Source organism: Mustela lutreola, chromosome 2 (genome assembly GCF_030435805.1).
Source record: "Mustela lutreola isolate mMusLut2 chromosome 2, mMusLut2.pri, whole genome shotgun sequence".
In the NCBI taxonomy this organism is placed as follows: domain Eukaryota; kingdom Metazoa; phylum Chordata; class Mammalia; order Carnivora; family Mustelidae; genus Mustela; species Mustela lutreola.
Genome location: NC_081291.1, coordinates 142,854,479 through 142,869,223, shown reverse-complemented (window position 1 = coordinate 142,869,223; position 14,745 = coordinate 142,854,479). Strand labels below are relative to the sequence as shown.

The window sequence follows — 14,745 nt, the reverse complement described above, 5'->3', positions numbered from 1 at the left end:
AGAGAGGAGGAAGCAGGCTCCCCGCTGAGCAGAGAGCCCAATGCAGGGCTCAATCCCAGGACTCTGAGATCATGACCCGAGACAAAGGCAGAGGCTTTAACCCATTGAGCCACCCAGGTGCCCCTCTTAGTCTTTAAATGATTATCACCTAGGCCACTATCAACCACCTAGCCATACAAACATCTTGGCATTAAGGCAAGCTTAAAATGCATAGTAAACATGAGAACTACTATCTAGAGCTTGTATCTTTAAACCTATAAAACAACTAACATTTTTATAGTCCTTTATCATTTATAAAGCACCGGTACATACATTTTCCTCTTTGGGTCTCAAATGACCGTGCAAGCTTATTAAGGCAATCTATGTTGTTCTTTAGAGGAAAAACAGAGGTTCCAAGTTAGACAGACTTATTCAGGTGGAGTCAAATTGGGGCTTCTATTTCTATAAATCCCAAGGTCTTTTCATTTCACCACTTTGTCTCCTAGAAAGCCCAGCAGCAAACACAGTTTTAGAAACGTGGGAACTTGGGCGAAATCTGTGTAGAAGCTGTGATGGTTAATTTTTGGTGCCATTTGAGAAAGGTCCAGGCTGCCGTGCAAAGCTGCTTCGCTGCTTGGGCATATGATCTAAGAAGGGTATGCTGAGATTATTTTCAGATATTATTTCCTCAGTGCTGGGGCAGGTGGGGTCAGAATGTGGAGCATAGACATGCACACTGGGTAGAACTTGGCTGGTTTGGGGTGATTTGAATATGATAGGACACACTTGCCTATTTGCTCTTTTAATTTTATCCATGTTTCTTTCTTACATACATACACACAGAAATTTTATTGATGAGAAAGCTACTATTTATGGGAAAGTGGGCTTCCTAATGTAAAACCCCCGCTATGAAATTTGTTTCCCCACTCACAAGACCTGAAGAGGCCTCCTTCTGCCCTGTTCATCTTTGGGCCCAGAAGTGCAAAAGACAAAGCTTCCCTTCAGGCACAATTGTCCTAAGAAAAGAGAAGGGAAGGGACTGAGTTACTTAGGCACAGTCACTCTTTCCAAACTCAGATGTCACTTCATCTCCCCTTGGGCAGAGTAAATAAGGCAGGGAGAAAAGCCAGGACTCATATGTTAATGGAGCTCCCTTCACAGGGAAGGAGACAACAGGAGTGGGAAGACACACTCCATCCTACTGTAAATTAGCGAAGATTATGTCACTTAATGTAGGTGAAACACTTAGGGCCTGGTCTGGAGTCAGTACTTGATTAATGGAAGCTCTTTTAATTAGAAATCCACAGACTCATTTCTGTTTCTAGCTCCTCCATTAACTGAGTGATTCAGGGCAAGAGACCACATCTGTCTTATTCACTGCTGGATTCCCAGAACAGACACCGGTGCCTTGCATAGTACCTGTAGTGATGAAGATGGTAACAACAGTAATACTGTTTTTAAATGAATTGATTTTCCTCTCTGAATTTGCTTCCTCATCCATAAAATGAAGAATGTGATCTTGACATTTAAATCTCTTCCTTGTGCTAATGATCTAATTCTATAATAGAGAATCTCAGAATATCTGACACACCTCTGTGGCTTTTTTAGGTTTAAAAACAACAACAAAAACAAAAGGATTTGCTGCCAGCATTCTCATTTAGTCTTTGTATTTTGAATTCCATTATTTACAAAAGACAATTCATTAAGAATAGCAACATACGTATAATTCTCTAATAATGTTAGGGTTAATTAATTTTTCTCTATCTCCTATATATCCCGGTTACTTTTAGTAATATCGTCAGCATTTTATTCTATTCCTTGTAATTTTTTAAAAACTTTATCTCTATTAGTCAAGTCCTCAGCTATGTTACTATAAGTTCTTCTCAACTGAAAAGCTTAGGATTTTATGGAACAAATCCAATGTTGCCAAGCATTCAGATTATTGTTTTAGAAAATCTCTTCCTTGTTCACTGAGCCCAAAACAAAACCATTCTCCAGTTGTTACATATTTAGAGATGAGAAAATAGGCTCATGTAGTAATACGACCAGGACACAAAAACAGTAAATGGCTGAGCCTAGTTCCGTGGACTTTTTATTTTTTATTTTATAAAGATTTTATTTATTTGGGAGAGAGAGAGACAGAGACAGAGATAGCGAGAGAGTACCAGCAGGGAGGAGAGGGAGAAGCAGGCTCCCTGCAGGTTCTGTCCTCAAGATGATGATCTGAGCCAAGGCAGCAGCTTGCTTGACCTACTGAGCCACCTAGTCACCCCTCAAAGCACTTTTTATTTTTATTATTTTTAAAGATTTTTTTTTTTTTTTTTGACAGATCAGAAGCAGTCAGAGAGGCAGGCAGAGAGAGAGAGAGGAGGAAGCAGGCTCACCGCTGAGCAGAGAGCCCGATGCAGGGCTCGATCCCAGGACCCTGAGACCATGACCTGAGCCGAAGGCAGAGGCTTTAACCCACTGAGCCACCCAGGCGCCCCTCAAAGCACTTTTTAAAGTGCCTTTCTATTTTATTAGTATCCTATTAAGCAGCTGGTAGTTATGATCATGTGCTCCATCATCCATTGTTCAGCTAGAGAACTAATGTGCTCTGGAAGAGGGCATGCACAGAACATAAAAGAACTTAGCACTTTTTCATTAAAAAGTCTAAAATTTCTTAGAAACATCTAAACGGATTAGCTAACAAAGGCAAATATCATAAATCTAGTAAATGGCCTCAAAAGGCACAACGGAAAATATCACACAGTAGGTGAATGAATTCAGCAACTCTGAAAACAGTTTCTTCGACTCCAATCTTCTTTACACACAGCTATTTCAGATTGGAGTCTAAAAGACTATCTATCTACTTTGTGTCTGACTGATCTTCCTGTCAGGCAGGAACTGGAATTTGAACTTTGCTCTCCAAAAGCCAAAGGCCAACTAATTTAGAGGGAGACTCTCAAAATCAATGATGGGTTCTTCTAGTTTCATTAGCTCTGTCTAAAGTGATGAAAGGATTTGATTCCCAGATAACTATGATCCTTATTGCTATTTTTACAAATCACATTAATTTCTATACTTAGTTCTGATCACTTGTGGCATTCCTGAGGCAAGTCTGGATTCATGCAACATTCCAATCCTGAGTGCCTTTTCAAGTTTCCAACAGAACCCTGTGCTGCTGAGTGATGATACCTTTATTGTAGTAGCCCCAAGGTGTGGAAGTTGTTTCCTGTGGCCTAGACTCAGCCCTACCCCTCCACTTGTTGAAACATCTGCAAATACTTTTTTCATTTCAGAGGCATCTGACCATAGCTAGCCTCCCATCTGGATTGCTTCCTTTTTCCTGATTGCTCATGTAAGACATCAATAATCTGGGAAGGCAATGAGCAAGAGAGAAACTGGGAGGGCCTACGGATTAGAATGGGGTGCTTCGAAGTTAGTTCTTATGGGTTTTCTCTCATACTCATTCATTAACTGACTCATTCAATCATCATGATTGACTGCATGGTACTAGCAACATGTAGCAGTATTTGTCCTCAAACAGAAAACAAACAATATAATTCATGCAACATTTATTGCCTCAGATAGGGAATTACATTAATATCAGTTATAGTAGTAAACTATTTTTACTAGGAGTGTTCTGTGTATAAAGTTCCACAATTGCTTTAATTCTTATCTGTGCTAGGTATTGGATTCATGGAGTATTTTAACTAATCTCTTCATTTCCCCACCTTGAAAACTGAAAAGTGATGCTCTCAATTTCAATAAAATTGAAAGCAATACTCTCCAAAGGCTTTTGTAAATAATCATTAATCAATTTAATAAATACCATAGGAATCTTTACTTGATAAGTAAAATGATAAATTGTATAGTGAAAAATAATCATATTTCTTCATATGTTTCATTTGCTTTAGGCTTATATGTTAAGCCATGAATCTAACTGCTTGACTACTATTAGAAAGAGATGACATTTTAGAAGGTGTTAAGGCATTTGGATCATTTCCCTGCTCTTATATGATATTAACTCCAAGTTTTAAAATATATTTATATTATGCCCACATTTGCACAATTTTAATAAGTTACATTTAAACTCTCACTTTGTTATAATCAAGTCATATAAAGAACTAATTAACTCCATCCTGGGAGTTATTGAGCAATGACTATACCTTCAAAGCAACAAGAGATTTAAGGTGTATTCAGGGTGTGGCCCATCCACCTGGGATTTCAAAACGACATGGTTCTTCAGGTCTTGTTGGGGCTCATCTATCCGCACGGCTCCCCTGCAGGAGTTTGGACTAATCAGGTCACTACATCCTGACACTGCAGACTCTACCACTCATTGTTTGCAACATGATGTAATGTCAACAGACCACAGCGAAGTTAGCAACGGGAAAAGGAAAACACTTTAATACCCAAGGCCATCCCTGGGGTTCAGCAGGACATATATCCTATATCAAATCACCTGATATCAAATCCTACAAATGAGCTCGGCCAAAAGGTTGAGCCATGTGGTCTGACTATATCATGTTCTGCAGTTGCAATGCAATACTAAGGCAACCTGTTGTGAGTTGACAGTTCTTCCAGTTTGCTAAAACCGAAAAGGCAGTTTTGTTGCTCTGTCACTGCTTCCTTTTTGCTGCAGAACATTTTACACAGCATCACGCCTCAGCTAGTTTTCATTTATCTAGATATTATTTGAAATCCTGGAAGGTGATCGGGGTTGCTGGTTCACTTCTACAGCCTTGACTTCACCCCATCCCCCAGTGTTCCCTGTCTTGCTACTCAGAGCAGTGCTATTCAATATAACATGAAAATACATGTCAAGGGCAGATGGCAGTCAGTTGCCAGAGAACTCTGAAGAACAAAGAGAGCCATGGTGGTGCTACAGTGCTGTGTTCAAATTAGAAAAAGATACCCCTTCCTCAGGTAGATGCAAAACACATGTCTTAGCAGGTGAAGGTAGATGCTGGAATTCAGTGCCTACCCACCTCCTCTGCATGATACAGTCAATAGACTGTACAATGTAGGGTGTCCTGGCAAAAAGGGCATGTGTTGCCTTAAAATGATGGTAGAGGGCATTAAGAAAGAGGAGGGCAACCTCGATACGGAGAATGATGGAAAATAGCAGTATTGTTTGGTTTTGGCTTTTCCTTTCCCTTTCTTAGAGATTGCTTCTAAAAGATGAGACAAGGAACAAGTTTTACATTTACACAAAAATATATGTCACGTATTACCATATCTAAGGTTATTTGTAGTTAGAGAGACCAAAATTATTTAAATATTACACAATCCACAGTTCTGTTCACTACTGTGTATCTCTAATACCTAGAACAATGCTCAACACACAGTAGGTCCCTTAATGTGTTGAGTAAATCTCGAATCCAGGACTTTTGGTCACTGAGCAACAGGAAAGTAAACCAAGAGGATCTCTTTGTCTTCAGGATTCCACAAATCAAATTAGGAAGGGTTATCAAAAATTAGTTTTCTCCTAGATACTTCATAGGCCAGAGGTCTCAGCTTTTATATAAAAAATCGTCACCACAAATGCTACTCAATACTAATTATTTAGAACTTCTGGTTTGCACATCGTATTTGTCAACTAACAGTGAAATGTCTATAAGTCAAATATTTACATAAGGATGCAGCCTCCCACTGTATTTTAGTACTTGATGGGCTAAACACCAAAAAAAAAAAAAAAAAAGGTAGCACAGCTGCATTTAAACATTATTTTAGGGGCACCTGGGTGGCTCAGTGGGTTAAGCCGCTACCTTCGGCTCAGGTCATGATCCCAGGGTCCTGGGATCGAGCCCCACATCGGGCTCTCTGCTCAGCGGGGAGCCTGCTTCCTCCTTTCTCTCTGCCTGCCTCTCTGCCTACTGTCAAATAAATAAATAAAATCTTTTTAAAAAATAAATAAATAAACATTATTTTATACTTTTTGTAATTTTATATACAGGCTGCCGTAACAGCAGTATATTATTTGTAATAACTGAATTTATCACCTTCCTCCAAAGATCTCAAAGCACCTTTTGTGAGTAAGGAATATTCCTCCCCACACCTCTGGTGAGGTGGGTATGCTGTAGGCATTATTTCCATCGTACCAGTATCACACATGAGTCATGGGACAGTGGTAGGGCTGCCATTACTCACTCATGACACTTTATAGTTCTCAGCTCTGTCAGAGAGTACTGCTCACATATTCATTCATTTCTTCATTGAAAATACTTATTTGATGCATTTACTAAGCACTTAGGGTCAAGCCCCTACTTCATTACTGAACTCACACTGTATAAACATTACAATTCTAAAAACAAAAAACAACCCCCCCCACTCATAATATTTAAAATTCAAAGCAGAGATTTTTCTGCAGTTGTGATTAATCCTTTGTTTCATAGTGACATACCTATCACTGACTCACTAAGGAAGTGACTGAAATACAACAAAAATTAAAGATACATTTCTCCATGTTATGGCTGTAAATCACGTGTCTATAACATAAGGGCTTTTAAAAAGAAAATATTTGCCTGGTACAGCTAAATACTTGCGTTTTCTGTGTCTAATTAGAAGTTTCCGCCGTGTATTATAGTTGAGTTGGTACAAGATGTTCAAGACCATGAAAAGCTGAATGTAATGGCTTCCTTGTGTCATCGTCTGAATTTTTTTTTTTTTTTCAGTTCATTTGTCCTTTTAAGTAATCTTACTGTTTGTACCCTAACTGAATTCGCAATTGTTCCTCTTGCCAAACCATGCCTCCAGACTTGACTGTATAAATTAAATTTCATGCATGCATGTGCAAGCCGGGTGCACCGCCTGTTAAACGAAGTACTATAAACAAATTAAAGGCACATTTTAATGACCCTTGCGTTCCGCGTTACAGTGGTTTTTAGCCAGTTACCTACTGGGCACAGTGTAAGACACTGATTCACAGAAGTAATTTTCCAGGTGCCAGCCGGGCTGCTCAAAGAATCCAGTCCCCTAACTGTGCAAGTTGCATTTTGTCCGGTTTTCTTCTCGGGCTCCCCAGCCCCTAGAGGCCTCTGGAAATAGTTCTGACGCTCCCCTGGAGACCGCCAGGACGGGGCTGATTCAGCCCCCAGCTCCCTCTGCCGGAGCCGGCGCGCGGGGCGGCCGCAGCCACGGCCACCAGGGCAGAGCCGGCGCCGGGGCCCGGCGGCGGCTGCGTGACAGGCTGCACTCCCCAGCCCCGGCGCTGTGGTAATTCAAACTGATCTCATCGCCTGTCGTCACGACACGCGCTTCCTCGCTTGCACGCGGCGTAGCGGGAGAGGCTCCGGGGCAGCCGGCGCACTCACCCCTGAGCCTTCGGGCGGGCGGACGCGCCCTTCAGACCGCTTTGAGGCCGCGATGCAGCAAGTCCCTACCCCTGGCGACAACGCCACGGGCCATCCTGCCTTAAAAAACAAAAACCCAACCCAACCCAAACCAAACCAAACAACAAAACAACAACAACAACAAAACGGTCCCGGGACGTCAACAAACAACCTCACCTCCCAAGGGCTGGCCTTCGCCCTCTTTGGCCTCAGCGGGCCCTGCCCCTCACCGCCCCCTGACGCACAGCCGCCACCCCCTCCGAGTTCGGGAGTAGACGCCAGGTCGCCGGGGTCAGTCGCCCGGCAACGCAGCCCGCCCCCGGCGCGCCCCGGGCGTCCGACCGCGCCGGCTTCCCGGCAGTCCGGGCGCCGTGGGGGCCCCTTCCCGGGTCTCCCTCCCGGGGGCGGGTCCTCCCTGTCCCTCCAGCGCAGGACGGGCAGGGCGCGAGGCCCCCAGGGGGCGGCCTCAGACCCTCACGACCGAGAGGCCGGGTTTGGAAGGCGCCGGGGAGGCGCCGCGCCTCCTAAGGAAACCGAGAGGGGTCCGCCGGGCGAGACCGATTTGTCGGCGGCGTTCCCCTTCTCCCTCCCTCCGCCGCCCGTGGTGTTTGCTTTACAGCCGCGAAGGTGGAAACTTTTGACGTTAAGTGGAGGGCATCACCCTCTCGGCTAAAGTCGGCGGAGGGCGCGGTGTGTCAGGAGCCCGGCGGAATCCGAGATTCCGCGCCGGATTACTCGGCCGGGTCGGCACGCGAAGCCGGCTCCGTGCCCGCCAGGAAACCCCGAACGAGCACGGAAGCACCGAGAGCAGGCGGCGGGGGCGGGGCCGCCGCCGCCGGGGTTGCGTGACCTGCCGGCCGGCGGCCGCACGCACTTCGTGCCGGTGGCGGCCCTCTCCAGCCTGGCCGGCCGCCGCCGCCGCGGGGCGGGAGGCGCAGGTGCTGGAGGGCGGCGCCCGGTTTCCACTTTTACAGCCCCAGCCGGGAGGGGAGTCACGCTATGTTTCTGGGAAAGGGAGTGAGTTCACCGGGGAGGACACGGCGTCTCCTTGTTATCAGAACGTGGGTAGCATTCGGTAATAAAACCCGCTCACACAGGATGGATTAGACGAACTGGGAACCGGAGCTGCTTAATCAATAAGTAATCATGCTGGGAAAGTTTACCAAACAAAGGAAACAACAACTTTACGAGGCAGGGCGCACAGGTGTGAAGCGTGTGACAGGCTTACACAGACAGGAACAGAACAAGGACGGCGGTTTCGGGAGGCCGTTTTGTCCACTCTGCACAAAGATGAATAACAGAGTCTGGATTCCATGCATGTTGTTATATTCCTTTTCGAAGCGTTCCTTCCAGTGTTTTATTTCAAAATCAGAAATACCTATTTCCCTGGAATACTGAATGTAGAGAGACTTCTTTTATGTGTCTTGTCTACTCCAGAGTCCCAAGCGCATTTAAAAAGACTACAGACATCCAAGCTCCTTGTCAATATCATGAGAAAAAGTGTTTTTCGCTCAGATATCTATTTACATAACTCATATGTTTGTAGATATCTAGATAAATGAAGTTTGGAGGGTAGAGCAAAAATATTAACACCAAAATAGTTTAACACACAAAACCACTCCGGTGGACTAAAAGCTTTCAGCTTATCTGCTATTTATTTATAAATTTTTATATGGTGGATCTAAGCTCTTATTTATTTCCCTCTTACTCTTTCTCTTAGACCTATGGTGCCTGGTGACACACGCATTGATTTTTGTTATACAAGTACTATATTATTGAAGAGGATTTTCCTGGGTTAGGATACCTGCCGTAAACTAGGAAACTTCTTCAAAATACGCATATTTACCTCCCAACTTATCACATGTTTAAAGGGTGAGCAAGGTTCACTGTTCACTTTTAAAATGATTTCCCAGTCAACTGATCCTTACTTAAGTGTATTTGGGGATGTTTATTTTGTCTGCCCAGCAGTCTGTTTCCTCTGGGGCAGAACTGCCCCTTTACTGTTCTAGGCATATAATTAGAAAGGGAAGTTCATCATGTGTGGCCTTGCCTACCTGATCCTCACAACTGGTCAGGAGGCATGTACCTGCTATCTCCTAGCTTCAGCAATTTGGTCAAAGGATTGCTGTATAACTTAAGAGTGCCAAACAGTTATTTCCTGGCATTTTTCTAACTGGAGGTTGGGAGCAGCGTCCTCCTCTTTGCCTCTTGCTGACAAATCTGGACTGTCAGCCACTGCTGCCCTTCCATGCACAGAGACTGTAAAAGAACAGAGCCAACTTGCATTAAGTGGTAAACTCAAAGGGCTGAGACGCACCATGATTATTATAGTTCAAGAATCCATATCTGAAATTCTCAAAGAAGTCCTGTTTTCCTGCTTTCTTGAAGCTTGGTTATTCAGCTCTTCTGTTGACTCTGTGAGGTACTCTGGTATCCTAAGAAAATATACATCTATAGACACAAATAACAGAATGTATATTTAGAATACTATTTGGAAAACTTATTTTTTGGGTTTATAATATTGTTTTTAACTTGCTTTTTTTTTTCACAGAACAATCCATTGGGGACATTAGTTACCAAGCAACGATATCATCATTTCTTTAAAAGATGCACAACCTTGATATTTGGTATATCAGTTTATTTCACATTTTGATTTTTCCAACTTTTAAGCATTAAACAAGACTGTGATGAACACTAAATATATGTACTAATAAGAAAGAACTTTCCCAGAAGCTTCTGGTAGCCTTCTCTTGGAGACTGTTTGATGAGAATTGGGTCATAGGCCCATTTGTCTGTCTATCTATCTATCTATCTATCTATCTAATCTTTCCTTCCTCCCTCCCTTTTCTCTCTTTCTAAGATTTATTTAAGAGAGACAGACAGCAAGACAGAAAGCACAAGCCAGGGGAGGGGCAGAGAGTCTCAAGCTGACTCCCTATGGAGCCAGGAGCCTGACCTGGGGCCCTATCCCATGACCCCTGAGATCAAACCTGAGCTAAAACCAAGAGTCCGAGGCCCAACGGACTGAGGCACCCAGGTGACCCAACAGGCCCATTTCTGATTTAAATCACTGGTAAAGGGAAAGGGGCTAGCAGAGTTGACCTAATCTGTGCTGATTCCTGGAGTTGGGCTGATTCACTTGGGTTGAGGGTAGAGGGAGGGTAGGGGGAGGAGGTCTAGATTCCTGAACAAAAGGAAGAACGGGACTCAGATGTCCACTACAATAGTTTTGAACATTTCAAGGTGTTCACAATATATGTATTATTTTTTTACCCTAAAAGCAATGTTTAAGACTGCTATTGCTCTACACCCTTGCAAACCAGGGCTACTATAAGTATTTTAATTTTTTCATCTATTTAATAGATCTGGTAGTCCTATTTGATATTTTTTATCAATAATTTGTAAGAAAGTATCTTTAAGATGATCCACAACTCCTTGTTTAGTGGAATTAAATCATTCTATTAATAGAAATATAACAAAATGACAGGAAAGTTGTTATAATTTGATGCCTATAAATTCCAGTTACCTAAAATTATAGGTACAGAAACATGAACTTCATCTCTACAAAGGTAGAATGAAATAGCTTCTGCCAATCACTTATGAAAACACACGTTAGACTCTTATATGCTTCATTAGAATGCTATGGAAATCTCAGAAATAAGCTATAATTTCATTAAACAAGCAAATTCTACAAAAGCTGTTTTTAAATATATAAGGCAGTTCTCAATTATCAGTCTTTGAATTCATTAACATTTATTATAGGCTATATATTTGATGCTAAGAGTTTAAAGAACTAGCAGGAGCATATATTTGAGCATCAAATTCATTACAAAAGTTTTAGTCAGTTACATGAGAGCTTTGTTCTTTTTTGTTTTTAAATATGTTCATAGAAGTAAATGTATCCTGGGGATGTATTGGACAGCATATTGATGATAATTAATAATACTGTATTTTATATTTGAAAAATTACTAAGAAGATAGATCTTAAAAGCTCTTATCACAAGAAAAACAGTTTGTAATTATGTGTGGTAATGGATGTTAACTAGACTTATTGTGGTGATTATTTCACAATATATACAAATTATTAACTCATTATATTATGTACCTGGAACTAGTAAAATGTGAAAAGTCAATTATATTTCAATAAAAATAAATATACTTATGTAAAAAATATTTTTTAGAATATATTATTTATTTGACAGAGACACAGCGAAAGAGGGAACACAGTGGGGGGAGTGGGAGAGAGAGAAGCAGGCTTCCTGCTAAGCAAGGAGCCGGACATGGGGCTGTGGAGCTCCATCCTCTTCGTGAGAATAAAGTGTGTTGGGGTAAGTACAACAAAGCAAGTAGTCACTTGTAGCTGGCCTCTTTTTTGAAAACTGGAAGCTGTATCAGAAAAGTTATGAAAAAAAGTAAGTCTAAGACAAAGTCAAGTTTCCAGAATTCAATACTTTTTGAGTATTTACATGTGTTACTACTCCACAGTAGGCTGATGCCTCCTGGTTACTGACTGCCCAACAGAGTCAACTAACACAATACATGAGACCCAGGTGCTTCTGCTTATACTTTTCACTCCAAGTACACTTCAGTGGTCACATGTTGGACCTTGCCCTTGACCTTGCCCTTGGCTATTTCCATCATTTGGATAAAAGTAAACAATAAGAAGGATCTGACTGAGTTATGTTTGGAATGATTCTCAATAAATGAGACATTGTGTATGAAGTGACTGGCAAACAGAAAGAGCCCAATAAATGTTAGTTTTTTTAAAATTCTGCAATTGCATTGGACAGATCCCAGAAATAGCAGTGAAATCCATGGTTGCTTCCCACCTGGGAGGCCTGTATTGCAACTGTTTCATTCAAACTTTGGAGGTATTAGTATGTGTGTTCTGGTTCACAAGATAAAAATAAAGCTGGGATAACTATAATTTTGCCATGCTCCTTTTGGTACAGTTCTGAACTCACTTTGAAATTAGCAATCTTGGGGAGACTTCCTGATATTTTCATCAGACTTGCCAACGAAGTACCTATTCTTCCATATGCTTTTTATGGAGGGAGGGAAGGGGGTTATACTATTACCAAAACGAATGGGCTGAATGACAGTGCCTTGATGGATCAATATCTTAGGTAAATTCATGATAGAAACAAAAGCACAGACACTGTGTTCTCATAAATATTACTACTACAACACAAAGGTCTACAGACATTGTGGAAAGTTTTTAGTCACTTAGGACTAAACTTTAGGCTCTTTAGACTCTTCTTCCAAAACCAGGAACTATATATTTTTCTCTCAGGGGTCATTGCCCCACAGGGGAAAACAAATAATAAAGGGTCTTATAGAAGTTGAAAAGGAACTTAATTATCAATGGATTACTTTATAAAGTCACAGTAAAAAGTGAAACTTAGATGATTTAAAATTTAAGAACAGAATAACACAAAACTTCCAGTATATTTAATGATAGGAATATTTTAAATTCTACTTCAATTCCAGTATAGCCAATAATGGGGTGAAGAAAAGTAGTGGACAAACCAAAAAAGAAAGAAATTCAGAGGGAGAGAAGGAGATATTGAGATCAACAGAGAACCAAGAATAAACACACAAGACCCTGTAGACAGGCTTATTGGATTTCTTTTTTTAAAAAGTAACAACTTTCATAACTCTTCATCTGTGCTGTGGTCTTCAGGGATAACGCCTTTCACTGCTATTTTTTAACAAACGCTATTCTTCACAATTTATTAACTCTCTTTATCCTTGAAATTCTTACTGGGCCTACTGCTCCCTGTTCAGAACTTTCTCTGATGATGACAATGTTCTAAATATGGGTAGCCTGATGCTGTGGCAATATATGACTACTGAACACTCGTACTGTGGCTAGTGCAATAAAGGATTTTTTAAATTTCATTTTGATTAGTCAGACGTGGCTATCTAATTGGACAGTGTAGGTCTAAGGGACGTTTGTGGTGCGGACGCTTATGGTGGGAGGAAAACTGGTCTCAAGGCTATGTAGAGATGACTAAGGACAGATGAAATTAAATCACAGAACGAATTACAGCCTTTCAGCTCTATCTTCTTCCACCCTTAAGGTGTTTCCTTTCCTTTCCTTATCATATACACGAAATACTCAATAAATACTATTGCCTCAGAAAAGTCACCTTGCTTTAGGTGTACAGTTTCTGTTCCAGATAAAGCACCTAGATGAACTCCTTTTTTTATGCCTCATGTCTAAACCCCATTACTGAGAACAATCCTACCTTCATTGTCCCTCAAAGAAACATGCTGAACATAAACAGCTTTTGAAAGTCCTTTGCACTTCTCATAAGCATGTCCTACCTGATCACTTTGTTGGCTGCCCTCTACTCCCCTTAACCTCTTCAATCCTCTTATTGCTTACCTTTTCCAAATGGAGAAAAACGCTCTTTGAGGGGGTGGAATCTCAAAGTCGTTGGTAGGCGTTGGGGCAAAAACATCCGCCAGGTTAAGTGTACAGGGTATATCTACCTCTAAGACTTTGGGGAACAAGGCTTTTAGGAGTGTTCACTACTACATGCTATCATTTTCATTAATAAACAGCTCTCACCAGCAGTTTGACTACCGTTTCAGCACTGCTCTGCATGGTTTGGTCACCTCTAAATCTATAGGTTTTAACTAGTTTTCTCTTTCTTAAACCTTACTTCATCCGAAAGTAACAAGTCTCTTTCCATGCTAGTGAGCCACATACGATTTTTCTCGTAAGAGCTACATTTTCGACCTCATATACCTCGGAGAGATTGGGACTATTAAAGAGTCACTTGAAAATCACACCAGTAGCTGCCCCTACCTGGGTTAGTCACAGAATCACCCCATTCCGGTATGCAGTGCTTGTCTCTTAGTAGTAGGTCATTAATAAACACTTGCTTTATGAAGGAAGAGTCACGTGTAAAGCTACGCAGCCTCCTGTAAATAACCTGTGTACGAGGGCAGTCTCAGGGTACCTTCTGAATGAGACTTAGTCCATCCCGAGTAGTTTGGGCTATGAAAATTCTAACGCCTTCCCAATTGCCCTCGTGGCAATGCCGATGACCAGAGCTTCCCTTTATACTCATGACCTCTTCAACAGGCTTTTCTCCTCTTGGCGCTCAATATTATAATGGTCCACTGCTGTGCCCGCTTTGCGGGCTCTAGAGCCAGGGATCAGAGGTACAGGGACCTAGGCCACCACTGCAGGCTGAGTCTCTCTCCAACCCACTTGAACCTAGGGACATTTCTCTTCTCAGCAGCTTCTACTAGGACTCCAGCCTGCCCTCCCCCACGTTCGTCTTCGCGCCCCTTCCTTCCCTCACAAAACACTCTGTATAAGACAAGCCTTCCCCCCCCCCCCGCCCCCTGCCCCCTCAGTCCCCGCAAACCCAGTCGAGAGCTTTCCGGCTTCCGCCGGGCGCGTGGGGCCCTAGGCGTGGCAAGGGAGCCCCAC

General features: G+C 42.2%; 1 long non-coding RNA gene across 1 annotated transcript in view; it reads right to left on the bottom strand.

Annotated features, from left to right (window-relative positions):
* Window positions 1-5,638, bottom strand: part of LOC131824946 (uncharacterized) — a 37,086-nt gene extending 31,448 nt beyond the window's left edge. The window contains exon 1 of the long non-coding RNA XR_009351053.1: window positions 4,131-5,638. This is a non-coding gene — a long non-coding RNA (uncharacterized LOC131824946). The remainder of the gene's footprint in view (window positions 1-4,130) is intronic.
* Window positions 5,639-14,745: the final 9,107 nt, after the last annotated feature.